The sequence below is a fragment of the Hyaena hyaena genome, unplaced genomic scaffold, assembly GCF_003009895.1.
Source record: "Hyaena hyaena isolate Hyena2069 unplaced genomic scaffold, ASM300989v1 scaffold_634, whole genome shotgun sequence".
NCBI lineage: Eukaryota > Metazoa > Chordata > Mammalia > Carnivora > Hyaenidae > Hyaena > Hyaena hyaena.
The window spans coordinates 508,757-522,610 of record NW_024081267.1 but is presented as its reverse complement, the minus strand read 5'-3'; the positions used below and the strand labels follow the sequence as shown (position 1 = coordinate 522,610).

The following is a 13,854-nucleotide window of genomic DNA, read 5'->3' as shown; positions in this document are numbered from 1 at the left end:
AGTCTCATGCTTGAACATTCTTTTCTCAGTAACAAAAAAATAACACATTCAGTATTTAAACACTTTGTTATCAAATGCATCTTAAAAAGAACTGTACTGTAAATGGAATGCTTGACTTAGCAAAACTTGTGCTCTTTCGTTTGCTGTTAGCAAACCAAAATTGACAAGAATGGCTACATGGAGAGCACATTATTATTCTTTCTTTAATAATTTGGGTGGTACTGTAATGTTTCTATTAATGCTGAAGAATAGTTTCACATAATCTTATTCAAATTTCCATATTTTACAGCCTTATTGTCTTTATGTTTAAACTAACTCCTTATAATAAAGCTTTCAGTAAGTGTTTATTATCAACTTGACAGATGCTATTCATAGCATCTGGTTTCAGACTATAGCACATGCTTTTTAAAATGAATTATTATTACCGGATTATAAAACCTCTACGAAAATGCATACTGTTTACATAAAATCTGTAATTCACATTGTTTATTATCTCAGTTATTATAAGCTTTCAACAATATGTCAATTGTTAGGTTATATGACAATGTCACCTTGTACGTAAGGAGTACTTTCAAGATGTCCCTTGTAAGGACTTGGCTGGAAGAGCCTAGACACTATCCATTCTATAAAAACTGTCTACTCAACTATGACAAACTGAACAACTCTGAAAACACAGCTGGTCTAAATGAACAGGCAGAGGACTAAACATAACACAAAGGAACTAAAAGCTCTGTATAAAAGAGTACTTTATTTTTTATTTGCATTCAACATAGGGAAAACTAGAAAATAAAAAAAAATAAAATATTGGCTTGAAGTAAAATATTTGTGCTTTGGTTTAATTTTTCTACTCCTGCCTAGGAAGATAAAGTATTTTTCAGAAAACTCTAATTTATATATAACACTTTTAGCACAGTATTAATGCTTTTTCATAGCAACATTACTAAAATGCTCCAAATTATGCCTGTGTTATGAAAGATGATTGCTTTATCTTAAACTACCCCCAAAACTAGATTTTAAATAATTTTGAGGATAGTAGAAAAATATTACATGTATGTAAGGGGGGGTGGAGGGTTTGAATATCCAGATCAGGAACAGGTAAATAGGTCCCGTTTTTCCTAGTAAGGGTCTCCAACTGTGGTACTGCTGGCATCCTGGGCTGGACTGTTCTGGAAGGGGGTGGGCTATCCTTTGCTTTGTGGAAGGTCTCTACCCAGGAGACGCCAGTAGCACATGCACCCCATCCCCACAGTGCAACAACCAGTCTGCAGACACTGCCAATGTGGGGGGTGGAGTCAAATTGCAGCTGGTTGACAATAATGCTTTATAGGAAATTTAATTTTTTTTTATATTTTTATTTATTTCTAGGAGAGAGAGAGACAGCGTGAGCAGAGGAGGGTCAGAGAGAGAGGGAGTCACAGACTCTGAAACAGGCTCCAGGCTCTGAGCTGGCAGTCAGCACAGAGCCCGACGCGGGGCTCGAACCCACGAACGCGAGATCATGACCCAAGCGAAAGTCGGATGCTTAACTGACTAAGCCACCCAGGCGCCCCTTGGAAACAAATTTTTTGATACGACATTTTACAAACACTAGAAAACAAAAGCAAGCAGTACTACATAAACTAAAAAGCTCTACTACATAAGAAACCATCAACAAATGAAAAGGTGACCTATGAAATGGGAGAAAATATTTACAATCGTATATCTGATAANAAGATCATGACCTAAGCGAAAGTCGGACGCTTAACCGACTAAGCCACCCAGGCGCCCCGGAAATTTACTTAATTTTTAAACTCTGACCCCAGTTTGGAAACCTAGAGCAAACAGTTACTTTTGTTTATAAAGCTGTAGGGATGAGATCCAAGTGTGATTAAGACTGAAAAAGTTTACCACCAGTAGTGATATAATACAATGAGCCCAGGAATACAGAGCTGGAGTTGGAAAAATAAATCCAGAAATCCAGCTCCATGTATAGTTCTGGCAAGTCTCTTTGAGCCAGTCTCCTCATCTACTAAGGGCAGTGGTGATAATACTGATCAGTTATGTTGCCGTGAGGATTGAATGATAAAATGCACATGAATTTTCAAAGAATGAGAACAAACAGTACTAAATTTGTGTGGAATCACAGAACGTGAATAGCCAAAGCAATTTTGAGAAAGAAAAAAGCAGCAGGTATCACAACCCCAGATTTCAAGGTAAACTACACAAAGCTGTAGTGATCAAAACAGTATAGTTTCGCACAAAACTCATAGATCAATAGAACAGAATAGAGAGCCCAGGAATAAACCCATACTTATCGGTCAATTAATCTGCTACAAAGGAGGCAAGAATATACAATGGGGAAAAGACAGTCTCTTCAATACATGGTACTGGGAAAACTGGACAGCAACATCCAAAAGAAAGAATCTGGACCACTTCGTTACACCATACACAAAAATAAACTCAAAACAGATTAAAAACCTAAATGTCAGACCCGAATCCATAAAACTCCTAAAAGAAAACACAGACAAATAATATCTTGAACATTGTCCACAGCAACATATTTATGGATATGTCTCCCCAGGCCACAGAAACAAAAGCAAAAATAAACTACTGTAACTACACCAAGATAAAAAATGTTTGCGTAGTGAAGGAAAATATTAACAAAACTAAAAGACAACCTACTGAATAGGAGGAGAGATTTACAAATGACATATCTGATAAAGAGTTAGTATCCAAAATATATAAAGAACTTATACAACTCGACACCAAAAAAGCAAACATCTGATTAAAAAGTGGGCAAGAGTCTGAAGAAGCTTTTTTCCAAAGAGGACACTCAGATGCAGACACATAAAAAGATATTCAACATCACTCACCGTCAGGGAAATACAAATCAAAACCACAATGAGGTATCACCTCACACTTGTCCAAATGGCTAAGATCAAGAAGACAAGAAATAAGTGTGGAGGAGGATGTGGAGAAAAAGGAACCTTCATGCACTGTTCGAGGGGATGTAAATTCATGCAGTCAATGTGGAGAACAGTATGGAGGTCCTTGAAAGTTAAAAGCAGAAATACCATATGATCCAGTTAATTCCATTACTGGTTATTTACCCAAAGAAAATGAAAACACTAATTTGTAAAGATTGATGCACCCATACATTTCCTGCAGCATTATTTACAATAGCCACAATATGGAAGCAGTTGAAGGGTCCATCCATAGATGAACAGATAAAGATGTGCTGTATACATCTTTTTTTAAAAAAATTTTTCTTAATGTTTTATTTATTTCTGAGAGAGAGAGACACACACAGAGCATAAGCAGGGGAAGGGCAGAGAGAGAGGGAGATACAGAATCTGAAACAGGCTCCAGGCTCTGAGCTGTCAGCACAGAGCCCGACGTGGGGCTCGAACCCACAAACCGTGAGATCATGACCTAAGCCGAAGTCGGATGCTTACCCGACTGAGCCACCCAGGCAGCCGTGTATACATCTTTTTTACGGCTGAATACTACTCAGCCATAAAAAGGAATGAGAACGTGCAATCAGTGACAACATGAATAGACTTTGAGAGTATGATACTAAGTGAAATGAGTTGGATAAAGACAAATACCACATGACTAGCATGTAGAATTCAAGAAACAAAACAAACAAAAAACCAGACTTAAATACAAAGAACAAACTGGTGGCTGCCAGAGGAGATGTGGGTGAGGGGATCAAGGGTACAAACTTCCAGTTATGAAGTCACAGGAATGAAAAGCAGAGCATAGGGAACATAGTCAATGATACTGCAATAATGTGTGGTGACAGATGACAAGCACGTTTACCACACTGAGCGCTGGGTACTGTAAAGACTTCAGTAATCAGCATGTTATACACCTGAAGCTAACATAACACTGCACGTCAACATACTTCAATTTAAAAAATGTATGTGAAAATGATTTGTAAACCATAAAGGTTCATAAAATATGAGTAACTGTTATACTGGACAATTACTAACTGATGAGAAAAATTAAAGATTGTGAAGTCCTTAAAGAGATTATATTATAATGATAATCATATTAAAATTAAAATCTTCTAAAGTTCCAATAATTTCAATAATCCATTTTACTACAATGTATCATAAAAATAAAACTGTGATATCATGTCACTTATAAGAAGAAAAGTCAAATGCTCACTGCTCACTGAAATTGTAAAAATCCAGGTCTTAAAATTAATAATCAAATTCATAAGGTTAATACTAAGGTTAGAATTATCTAAACAGCGCCTGGGTGGCTCTGTGGTTGAGCGTCCAACTTCAGCGCAGGTCACGATCTCACAGCTTGTGGGTTTGAGCCCCGCATTAGGCTCTGTGCTGGCAGGCACGGCCTGGAGACTGTTTTGGATTCTGTGTCTCCCTCTCTCTCTCTGCCCCTCCCTCCTCCCTCGTGCTTGCTCCCTCTCCCTCTCTTTCTTTCTCTCTCTCAAAAATGAATAAACATAAAAAAAATTAAAACAAAAAAGAAAACAAAAAAAAGTACCTAAACAAACAGATCAGTCTATTATCTCAGTAGCAGAACTTAAAGTAGTGAAGTTAATCTTTTTCTGAAAAAGACAGAACAAAAAATTTTCAAATATCAGAAATGATTCCTGAAATCACTGCAATTAACTTCCTGTTGTTAATGTTTGTTCTTCATCCCGCAGCTGTTAACCATTTATGATTATAAATTTACAAAAAACAAATCACTAATAAAAATTATAAACAACTGAACCAAAGTCAAGTTTTCTGCCACAAACTCATTTTATGGTAAATACAAAATATTACTCACTTGAAATCCATTAAAGTTTGGAAACAAGTGAATCATGACAACTTACTTGTGGAGTAAGTCCTTTATTACGGACTTTAAGACAGAAAAAGAATCTTAATGGGCACCAAGGGTGGCTCAGTTGGTTAAGTGTCTGACTTCAGCTCAGGTCATGATCTCACAGTTCATGAGTTCAAGCCCCACATCAGGTTCTCTGCTTTTAGTGCAGAGCCTGCTTCAGATCCTCTGTCTCCTTCTCTCTGCCCTTCCCTTGCTTATACTCTCTCAAAAATAAACAAACATTTAAAAAATTAAATTTTGATTTTGATTAAATTTCTTTTGTTTCTTGTGCTTTTAGTGTCACAGCTGAGAAACCGTTGTGTAATCTAAGGTCATAAAAACCAAAATCTATGTTTTCTCCTAATATTCAGCAGTTTTAGCTCTTACATTTAGGTCTGTGTTCTATTCGAGTTAATTTCTGCATGTGGTATGATGTGGATATCCAGCTTGAAGCAGATCAGGATACAAACCCCGCTCATCACCCCAGAGGCTGGTGCACCCCCTTCCCAAGCCACTCTTCCACCCCCAACCCCCGCCAGCAAACATCCATTAATTTGCTCCTCCAATCAGAACTTGGCCAACAGCAGCACAGCTCACTCCTTAAAAGTTTCTTTTTATACATTTTCTGAATAGCTGCTAACCTCAGGAAACATAATAATGGCACTTCTGCTTCCTGGGTCCATAAACCCCCCTCTCATCCATATGTCTAATCATTTCAATACTTTGAAGAAACCAAAGCATTCCTCTCATCTAAAGGGCACTTTCAGCAATGCTGTATAATTCCACAGAAAACAAAGAGGATGTCGGACTACGTCTCAAAGGTGACTCTAAGAATTCTAAGATGAGATTGGCCATGAAATGGTATCCCCCAAAGCAAAGGGACCAAGAGAACTCTGGATCTAGAAGCAGGCTCACTTAAATTTCTAAGATGAGCAAACTGTTTCCCCTGTGAGAACAGGAGACTTAAGACCCGTGACTCACGACAAGCTTTGTGGACTAGCCTCTAGGGCTGGTTAGCCGCTGTGACCCTACAGCTATGGGGATTCTACTGTCTCTGTCCATTTTGAGACCACAGAATAGGCTATTTCTTTTTTTTTTTTTTAAAGATTTTTTTTAATGTTTTATTTATTTTTAGGAGAGAGAGAGAGACAGCGTGAGCAGGGGAGGGTCAGAGAGAGAGGGAGTCACAGACTGAAACAGGCTCCAGGCTCCGAGCTGGCAGTCAGCACAGAGCCCGACGCGGGGCTCGAACCCACGAACCGCGAGATCATGACCCAAGCGAAAGTCAGACGCTTAACTGACTAAGCCACCCAGGCGCCCCTGAATAGGCTATTTCTAATTCCTCGCCTATCTTAAAAAAGATACATATTTCTAAATTTTTCCCCAAAACAGGACCATTAAGTTTATTAGACAATTACCGAATTTTCACCATGGGAGGGCAGTCTTATTCTAATATACCGTGTGAAAATAAAGACAACAGACATTTAAAAAAATGTTTTTAAATACTACTTTCATATTTTAAAAAGGTAACAAATGATGGGGGCACCTGGCTGACTCGGTAGAGCATGTGACTCATGGTCTTAAGGGTTCTAAGTTCAAGCCCACATTGGGTATAGGTTACCTAAAAATAAATCTTAAAAAAAAAAAAGGTAAATAAGGGCACCTTCCTAGAAGCAGAAAAGTCCTACATGGTCTGACTAATAAAAAATAGGAAATTCCTAACTTCCTGATAGGAATTAGGAAAACCAAGGAATGGGGTATGTGAACACTGGACAAGCAGAGTATGCTCTGTATACCTCTAAAACGCCTAAGTACCCTCATAAGACTAGAAAATCCGGCAAGAGAGGGGCGCCTGGGTAGCTCAGTCCGGCAAGCATCCAACTTTGCCTCAAGTCATGATCTCAACAGTTCGTGGGTTCAAGCCCTGCGTCGGTTCTGTGCGGGCACCTCAGGGCCTGGAGCCTGCTTTATGTGCCTTCTTCTCGCTCAGCCCTCCCCCTGCTCGCACTCTGTCTGTCTCTCTCTCAAAAAACAAACAAACAAACAAATAAATAAATAAACATTAACAATTTTTTTTAATCTTACAAGAAAAAAAAATACAGCATCTAGCATTTACTGAGCCCATACCATATGGCAACAACAAACTAAGCATTTTAAATGCAATGTTCACATACCAAGCCCTCAATCATCATATTACGTTATGAGGGCACACGCACACACACCAGTTCTGCAAATCACAGAGAAACACGAAAAGCTTGCAACAATGAAAACGATTTGGAAAAAGAACAAAGTTGGAGGATATATACTACCTACCTAATGGCAAAATGTAATGTAAATCTGTTGTAACCAGTAAGGCTGCAATAGAGCTGGACTGAGAATCTAGAAACAAACCTGTACTTTCATGGTTAACTGATTTTTGAAGATATCAAGGTAATTCAAAAGGGAAATAATCATCTTCTCAACATATTGTCCTGAGAAGGTTGGAATATTCACATGCAAAAAAAAAAAAAAAAAAGAAGAAGAAGTGATTAGACCCTAACCTCACAATGCATTCAAAAACTAACTTAAAATATGAGGCGCTTGGGTGGCTCAGTCAGTTGCGCGTGCAACTTTGGCTCAGATCACAATCTCATGGCTTATGGGTTTGTGAGTTTGAGCCCCCGCGTCGGGCTCTGTTGCTGACAGCTCAGAGCCTGGAGCCTGCTTCAGATTCTGTGTCGCCTTCTCTCTCTGCCCCTCCCCTGCTCGTGCTCTGTCTCCCTCTCTCTCAAAATAAATAAACATTAAAAAAAATTTTTTTTTAAAAAACACCTAACAAAATAGATCATAGACCCAAATTTAAGAGATAAAACTACAAACTTCTGTAAGAATATAGGAAAAAGTCTTTAACCACTTAGTCAGGAAATTAATACTTAGACTTGACACCAAAAGGCATGAAAAAAGTAGATTAACTTGGGCTTTACAAAATTAATATATGTGTATAAAAGACATTATTAAGAAAATTAAAACTTGTGCCATGGACTGGAAGAAAAAAATTGTAAGCCATATATCTGATAAAAGGACTTGTATTCAGAATATGTAAAGAACACTTACACTCATAATAAGGCAAACAACCTAATTAAAAACAGGCAAGGGGCGGCTCCCTGGCAGTCAATGGAGCATGTGACTCTTCATCTTGGGGTTATAACTTCGAGCCCCACTTTGGGTGCTGAGATTACTTAAAAATAAAACCTTTGGGGGCGCCTGGGTGGCTCAGTCAGTTAAGCATCCAACTTAGGCTTAGGTCATAATCTCACAGTTTGTGGATTCAAGCCCCACATCAGGCTCTGTGCTGGTGGTGCAGAGTCTGCTTGGGATTTTTGCTCTCTCTTCTCTCTCTGGCCCTCCCCCATTCGTGCTTTCTCTCTCTCTCAAAATAAATAAACTTTAAAAATAATTTTTAATAAACAAATAAAACCTTTTAAAAAAACAGGCAAAATTTGATATATGTTTTTAATATAATTCTTACCCAAATTCCACCATGACTTTTTGTAGATATAGACATTATTATTCCAAAACTTATGTGGAAAGGCAAAGGAACCAGAATAGGTAAAATAATTCTGGAAGAAAGGGAGGACTCATTCTATCTGATTTCAAGGTAACACCAAATGCTAAGGAGGATGTACAGACAGTGGATCTCTCATACTTTGCCAGTGGAAATTTAAAACGGTATAGTCACTCTGAAAAACAGTTCAGCAGATTTTTAAAAACTAAACACGGGCATCCCATGTGACCTAGCAGTTACAGTCCTCGGCATCTATCCCAGAAAGATGGAGACTGATGTTCACGAAAGTATCTGTACAGGAGTGTGCACAGTAACTGTATTGGCAATAGCCCTAAATCAGAGCAACCCATAGTCTTCAGCAGATGAACAATTAAACCAGTCATGTTAAGGAATAGTAGTAACAGAAAGGAATAAACTATTGACATACAACCTGATCAACTACCTGTATGAGTCTTCAGAGAATGATGCTGAGTGAAATAGTCAATTCCAAAAGGTTGTGTATTATATTATTCCATTTATATACTATTCTTCTTAAAATTTTAAAAAAATATTTATTTATTTTTGAGAGAGAGAGAGAGAGAGAGAGAGAGAGCAAGCAGGGGAGGCACCGAGAGAGAGAGGGAGACACAGAATCCAAAGCAGGCTCCAGGCTCTGAGCTGTCAGCACAAGAGCCCGACACGGGGCTCGAACTCAGGAACGGTGAGATCATGACCTGAGACGAAATAAGCTGCTAAACCGAATGAGCCACCAGGCACCCCACATTTACATAATATTCTTAAAATGTCAAAATTGCTACAACAGAACAGATTAACTGTTAAGAGTTAGGATGAGAGGGAGACAAACAAGAGATTTCTGTGGCTATAAAAGGGTAACATGTGGAGCCCTTGCCGGGACGTAAATGTCCTCTATTTGACATCAGCACCCTCAGTATCCTGGTTGTGGTAACATTCTATATAGTTTCGCAAGATGTTATCATTAGGGGAGCTAGGCTATAGCACACACACGATTTCTGTGTTATTTCTTACAATGTGTAAGTGTCTACAATTATCTCAAAGTAAAATTTTTAATTTTAAAAATGAATAAAAAAGTACTGACTATAGTAGAATACAAGGTATCTGATAAATCAACACCAGGGCCATGTTAAGGATGGTTTTATAAAATAACTACACAGCTGACAGACAGCTCAAGAGAAAAGGGTGGAATGTCCGGGAAAAACTCATTCTGCTGTGGGAACAGTGGCCTTTGACAATGGACAGGGGAAAGTGGCTGTTCAGGTAACACCACTGGGACACGGGGAGAGCCATCCGCAAAACATTCGGGAGGATGACACTGTACACGAGCTATAAATTCTAACAAATCAGACATTTAAGTGCAAAAACTAAAAACAATAAAAGAAACCATAGTTGTCCCAGAAGAAACCGTGGGAGAATTTTTCTGATAACGAGGAAGTGGAGAAGGTGGTTTTAACTTTGACACAAAAACTGCAGGACCTTAAGTAGAAGCGGAGAAGCTCAACAACATCAAGTCTTTGTGGCAAAACTGTCAAGAGCAAAGTCAAAGGACAAACGACAAACTGGAAAATAACCATTTTGAGACACAGCATATAAGCCTAATTTCCCTTATAAAGAAATGCCAAAACTCAATCAGAAAAAGACCTACAACACAATAGAAAAAAAAGTAAAAAAGATCCAGACTGCTCCAGAAAAAGCAGCAGACACAGATGTAAAATGTCAGAGATATTCCAACAGACTCAGAGTAAGTGAATGCTCCAAGCATGGCACCACTTTCACCCACCACACCACCTTGATCAAGCAAGTACAGCAAGGCGGATTCGACACGTGCCCTTGACACTCCATGGAGAGCATGCCCTTCTCTGTAGATTTCTCTCTCAAGTATACCTGCCCACACATGCAATGACATATAAAAGGTTATTAATTACATCAATGCTTATATTAGGATAAGATTAAAAATATCAAAAATTTCATACAAGAATTTTTTTAAAAACAATAGTTTTTAAATATATATATAGTTGCTTCTAGGTGCATAAAATATCTCTAGAAAGACTCACAAGAAAATAACCACACTATTCTACTGAAGGTCTCAGGGACGATAGTACCCTGGAGTCCTACATCTACCAGTCCTTAGCAGTGACTCCTGGGATGGGAAGCAGGGGGTTGTGAACAGAAGCTGCAGGGAGGTTTCATGGTGTACCTTGTGACACAGAAATATACATTTGGTGTCTGCCCCCAGTTCCCCATACAGAGCTCCTAAATCACTTGGAATTTCCTGGGTGATAAGAGTATCTTTTGTTCTAAGGAGGTGACTCTGGGTGGGTTCCTTGATGGCTGGTGGATGGGGGCTGGTCATAAGAAAGACCTGCCATGATTAGAAGCTTGGACCTTTCAGCCCCATCCCTCATCCTCCGAGGAAGGAGAGGCGTTCAGGACTAGGTTAACCATCCATCACACCTACATGCAAAAGCCTCCACAAAAACCCTTCAAGTACAGGGTTTAGAAACGTTCCCGGGCTGGTGAGCATCTCCACGAACTGGGAGCATAATATACTTCAATTCCAAGGGGACAGAAGCTCCTAGACTCAGGGCCCCTCCAGACCTCACATTATGTATCCTTTCATCTGGCTTTACACCTGTATTCTTTAACATATACTTTATTAAATAATAATTTAATAAACATAAGCACTTGAGTTTTGTGAGCCATTAAAGGAAATTATAAAACCTGAAGAGGGGCTGTGGGAACCTGTAGCCACACAGCACAGAGGTGGCAGGTAAGCTGCAGACCTACTACCTGCGTCTGGCATCCAAAGTGGGAGCAGTCTTGTGGGAGTGAGCCTTTAACCGATGGGATGTGACACCAACTCTGTATAGACAGTATCAGAAATGAGCTGAATTGTTAGGACACCCAGCTGGCATCTGAAGGAAGAGGAAGGAGCGGGTAGCTGGAGGCTAGAAAGCAGCCCAGAAACATAAGTCACCTGGTCCAAGAACAGGCAAGAGGTAGGTGTCAGAATTAATCAAATGAGAAGGTCATGTTTGGAACGTGTTTTTGTTCCTTTATATATTAAAAATAATTTTTTTTAAAATTTTCTCTCTGTCAGGCTCTATACCCAACATGAGACTTGACCCAGAGATCAAGAGTTACATGTTCTACTGACTGAGCCAGCCAGGAGCCCCTATCTTTGGAATTTATTTTAAAATATGAAGCAACACTGGAGGATTTTAAGCAGAAGCACTGTACAGTTAGCTTTACTTTTATATAGAGTAAGCTGAAAGATGGATTCGAGAAGGAGCTGTGTGAACACAGGGAGAGGAGCGCAGCATCTGATTCTGCGACATCTGAGGGAGTGCTGGTCACTGGAAAAAAGATGGTGGCAGGGAAGACGAAGAGACACAGGCCCACCAAAAAGATACTCCTGTGCTAGATCACAGAGGACTCAAGTGACAGATCCAATCTGACAGTGAGAGCAGTGGTTCTCAAGTTCTCACGGCACCTGCGACACAGGTTAACAATGTAAGTTCCTGGGGCCGCACTTACAGCCTCTGATTCTGCAGGTCAAGTAGAGCGGTGTTGCCGCCTGAATGTTAAATAAGCAGCCTTGGCAAATTCAGACACTGATGGCTCTTGCGCCACACTTGGGATACACTCATTTAGAGAACTCCCAGATTTCTGACTTCCATCATACAGTGGGTGCAGTTGCAATGGGACTACTATTTATGGGAAAAGAGAACAATGGAGGAAATGGAAGCCAGTGAGCGTGGGCAGATCCACAAAGATGGAGGGTGTCTGCCGGGCACGTGTGATGTCTAGTGTTGAGACCACCGTAGGGCTTCCTGAATGGGTTTTCTGATGGAGGCAGTTCATTGGCTAAGGGTCACATGTACCTCCCAAACTGAGCTGATGTGTGATGCTGCGAGACTAAGGCTTCCAAGCATGTGCCAGACCTTGACTCTGGTCCTGGCTGCCTCTCTGAGGATACCCTCCCTGCCCAGATCACTCAGCCCCAGCCATACTGTCTTCTCCCATATGATACCAATTTGGACTGTTCCCTCACTATATTCAGGTCTTTGCTAAACTATCTAAGATAGTAACTTCCTTTCTTAAAACTTTTATTAATAGAGCATTTTTTGGAGCAGTTTTAGGTTGATGGCAAAACTGAGAAAGTACAGAGATTTCCCATATCTCTTGCTTCCCGGTGCTCTAGGCTGCTCCCGGCTCATCCCGAAGGCTCCGCGCCCCAGGCCTGGAATCAGTCTTTTCTCCAAGAAGCCTGGTTTCTTTTACTGGAAAGTGGTGTTCGAAACCAAGATCTGGGTGCTGGCTGTTTGCTGCTGCTGGACAGTCACTGCTTCTACACCCTACCAGGAGACAGGTGTATGTACGCCAGCACGTGTGCACACACGCGTCTCCAAACGTGTCTTTGTGGCACCAGCTGTGTGCTCACGAGTTCATGCTGAGGTCTCCGCTCTGGCCCCTCGCCGTGCGTCCTTCCCGCTGCCTCCCCTTGCTTGTCTGTAGCCTCCGTCCAGCAGTGGGACACCTGGCTCCCCCACCCGCCACACAGGTGTGCACAGGACCGTCACAGCTGCTGCCTGTGCCCGTGTCATTCCTGTTTGTCCCCCATCTTGCTTTATTCTTCTCCACTGCATTCTGTACCACTTCATCTATTTTCTGTTTTCCTTTTCCATGACAACAGGGACTTGCTGCTGAGTCTATAGCACTTAAAACTGCCTTGAACAAAGCATGTGCTCTTAAGTATTAGCTGAACGAATGTAATGAAAAAAATCCTTAATTACCACATTTCAGCAGGTCTCAGTCTGACCTTTCTCTGCCAGCACTAGTTATTCAGCTTTGAAGATACTGTATCTACTCAGCTAAATTAAAATTATAGATTATAACTTAGACTTTTCATCGATTCAGTGGGCTTCTCTCTTCCACTGCTGCAATTATACCCACCAGCCTGAAACAATGAACTGTGACCATCACTTACAGCTTCTACTTTCTTCTCTAAGGCCTGACTGAGCCAGCGCTCCCCGGATCCCCTGCCCCCAACTCATGCCTCCTGGACACCATCCATCTCTTTCAAATCTCCTGAATACGTGTGATTTTATGTGCTCTAGCTACTGACTGATACACATTCTTTTCACATTTGTTAGGTACATGAACAACATAATCACTCAGAAATTCAAATCAGAGTGTTAAATGAAGAATTATAGAGCAATTAAACTTTCAATTTTAAGTTTATCTTCCAAAAGAACTATGAGGGTACATACAATAATTTTTGGAAAAAATTACAGATCTGCTCTCTCTTCCTTAGTGTAGAAGCCTTAAGAACAAAGACTAATAGGAAACATATGGAAACAATCAGTAACAAGATGAAACCTTGGCCCAGATATGGTCTGCCATGTTTTACATACCAGTGTCTCAAATAATAGATGAGATTTTTACAATATTGCCAAGCATCACTTGAAACACAG

The 13,854-nt window shown here is 40.2% G+C and overlaps 1 protein-coding gene across 2 annotated transcripts in view; it reads right to left on the bottom strand.

The window, feature by feature from the left end:
* LOC120219629 (centromere protein P) overlaps nt 1–13,854 on the bottom strand; it is a 235,405-nt gene that overhangs the window by 116,834 nt on the left and 104,717 nt on the right. The window lies entirely within an intron of this gene.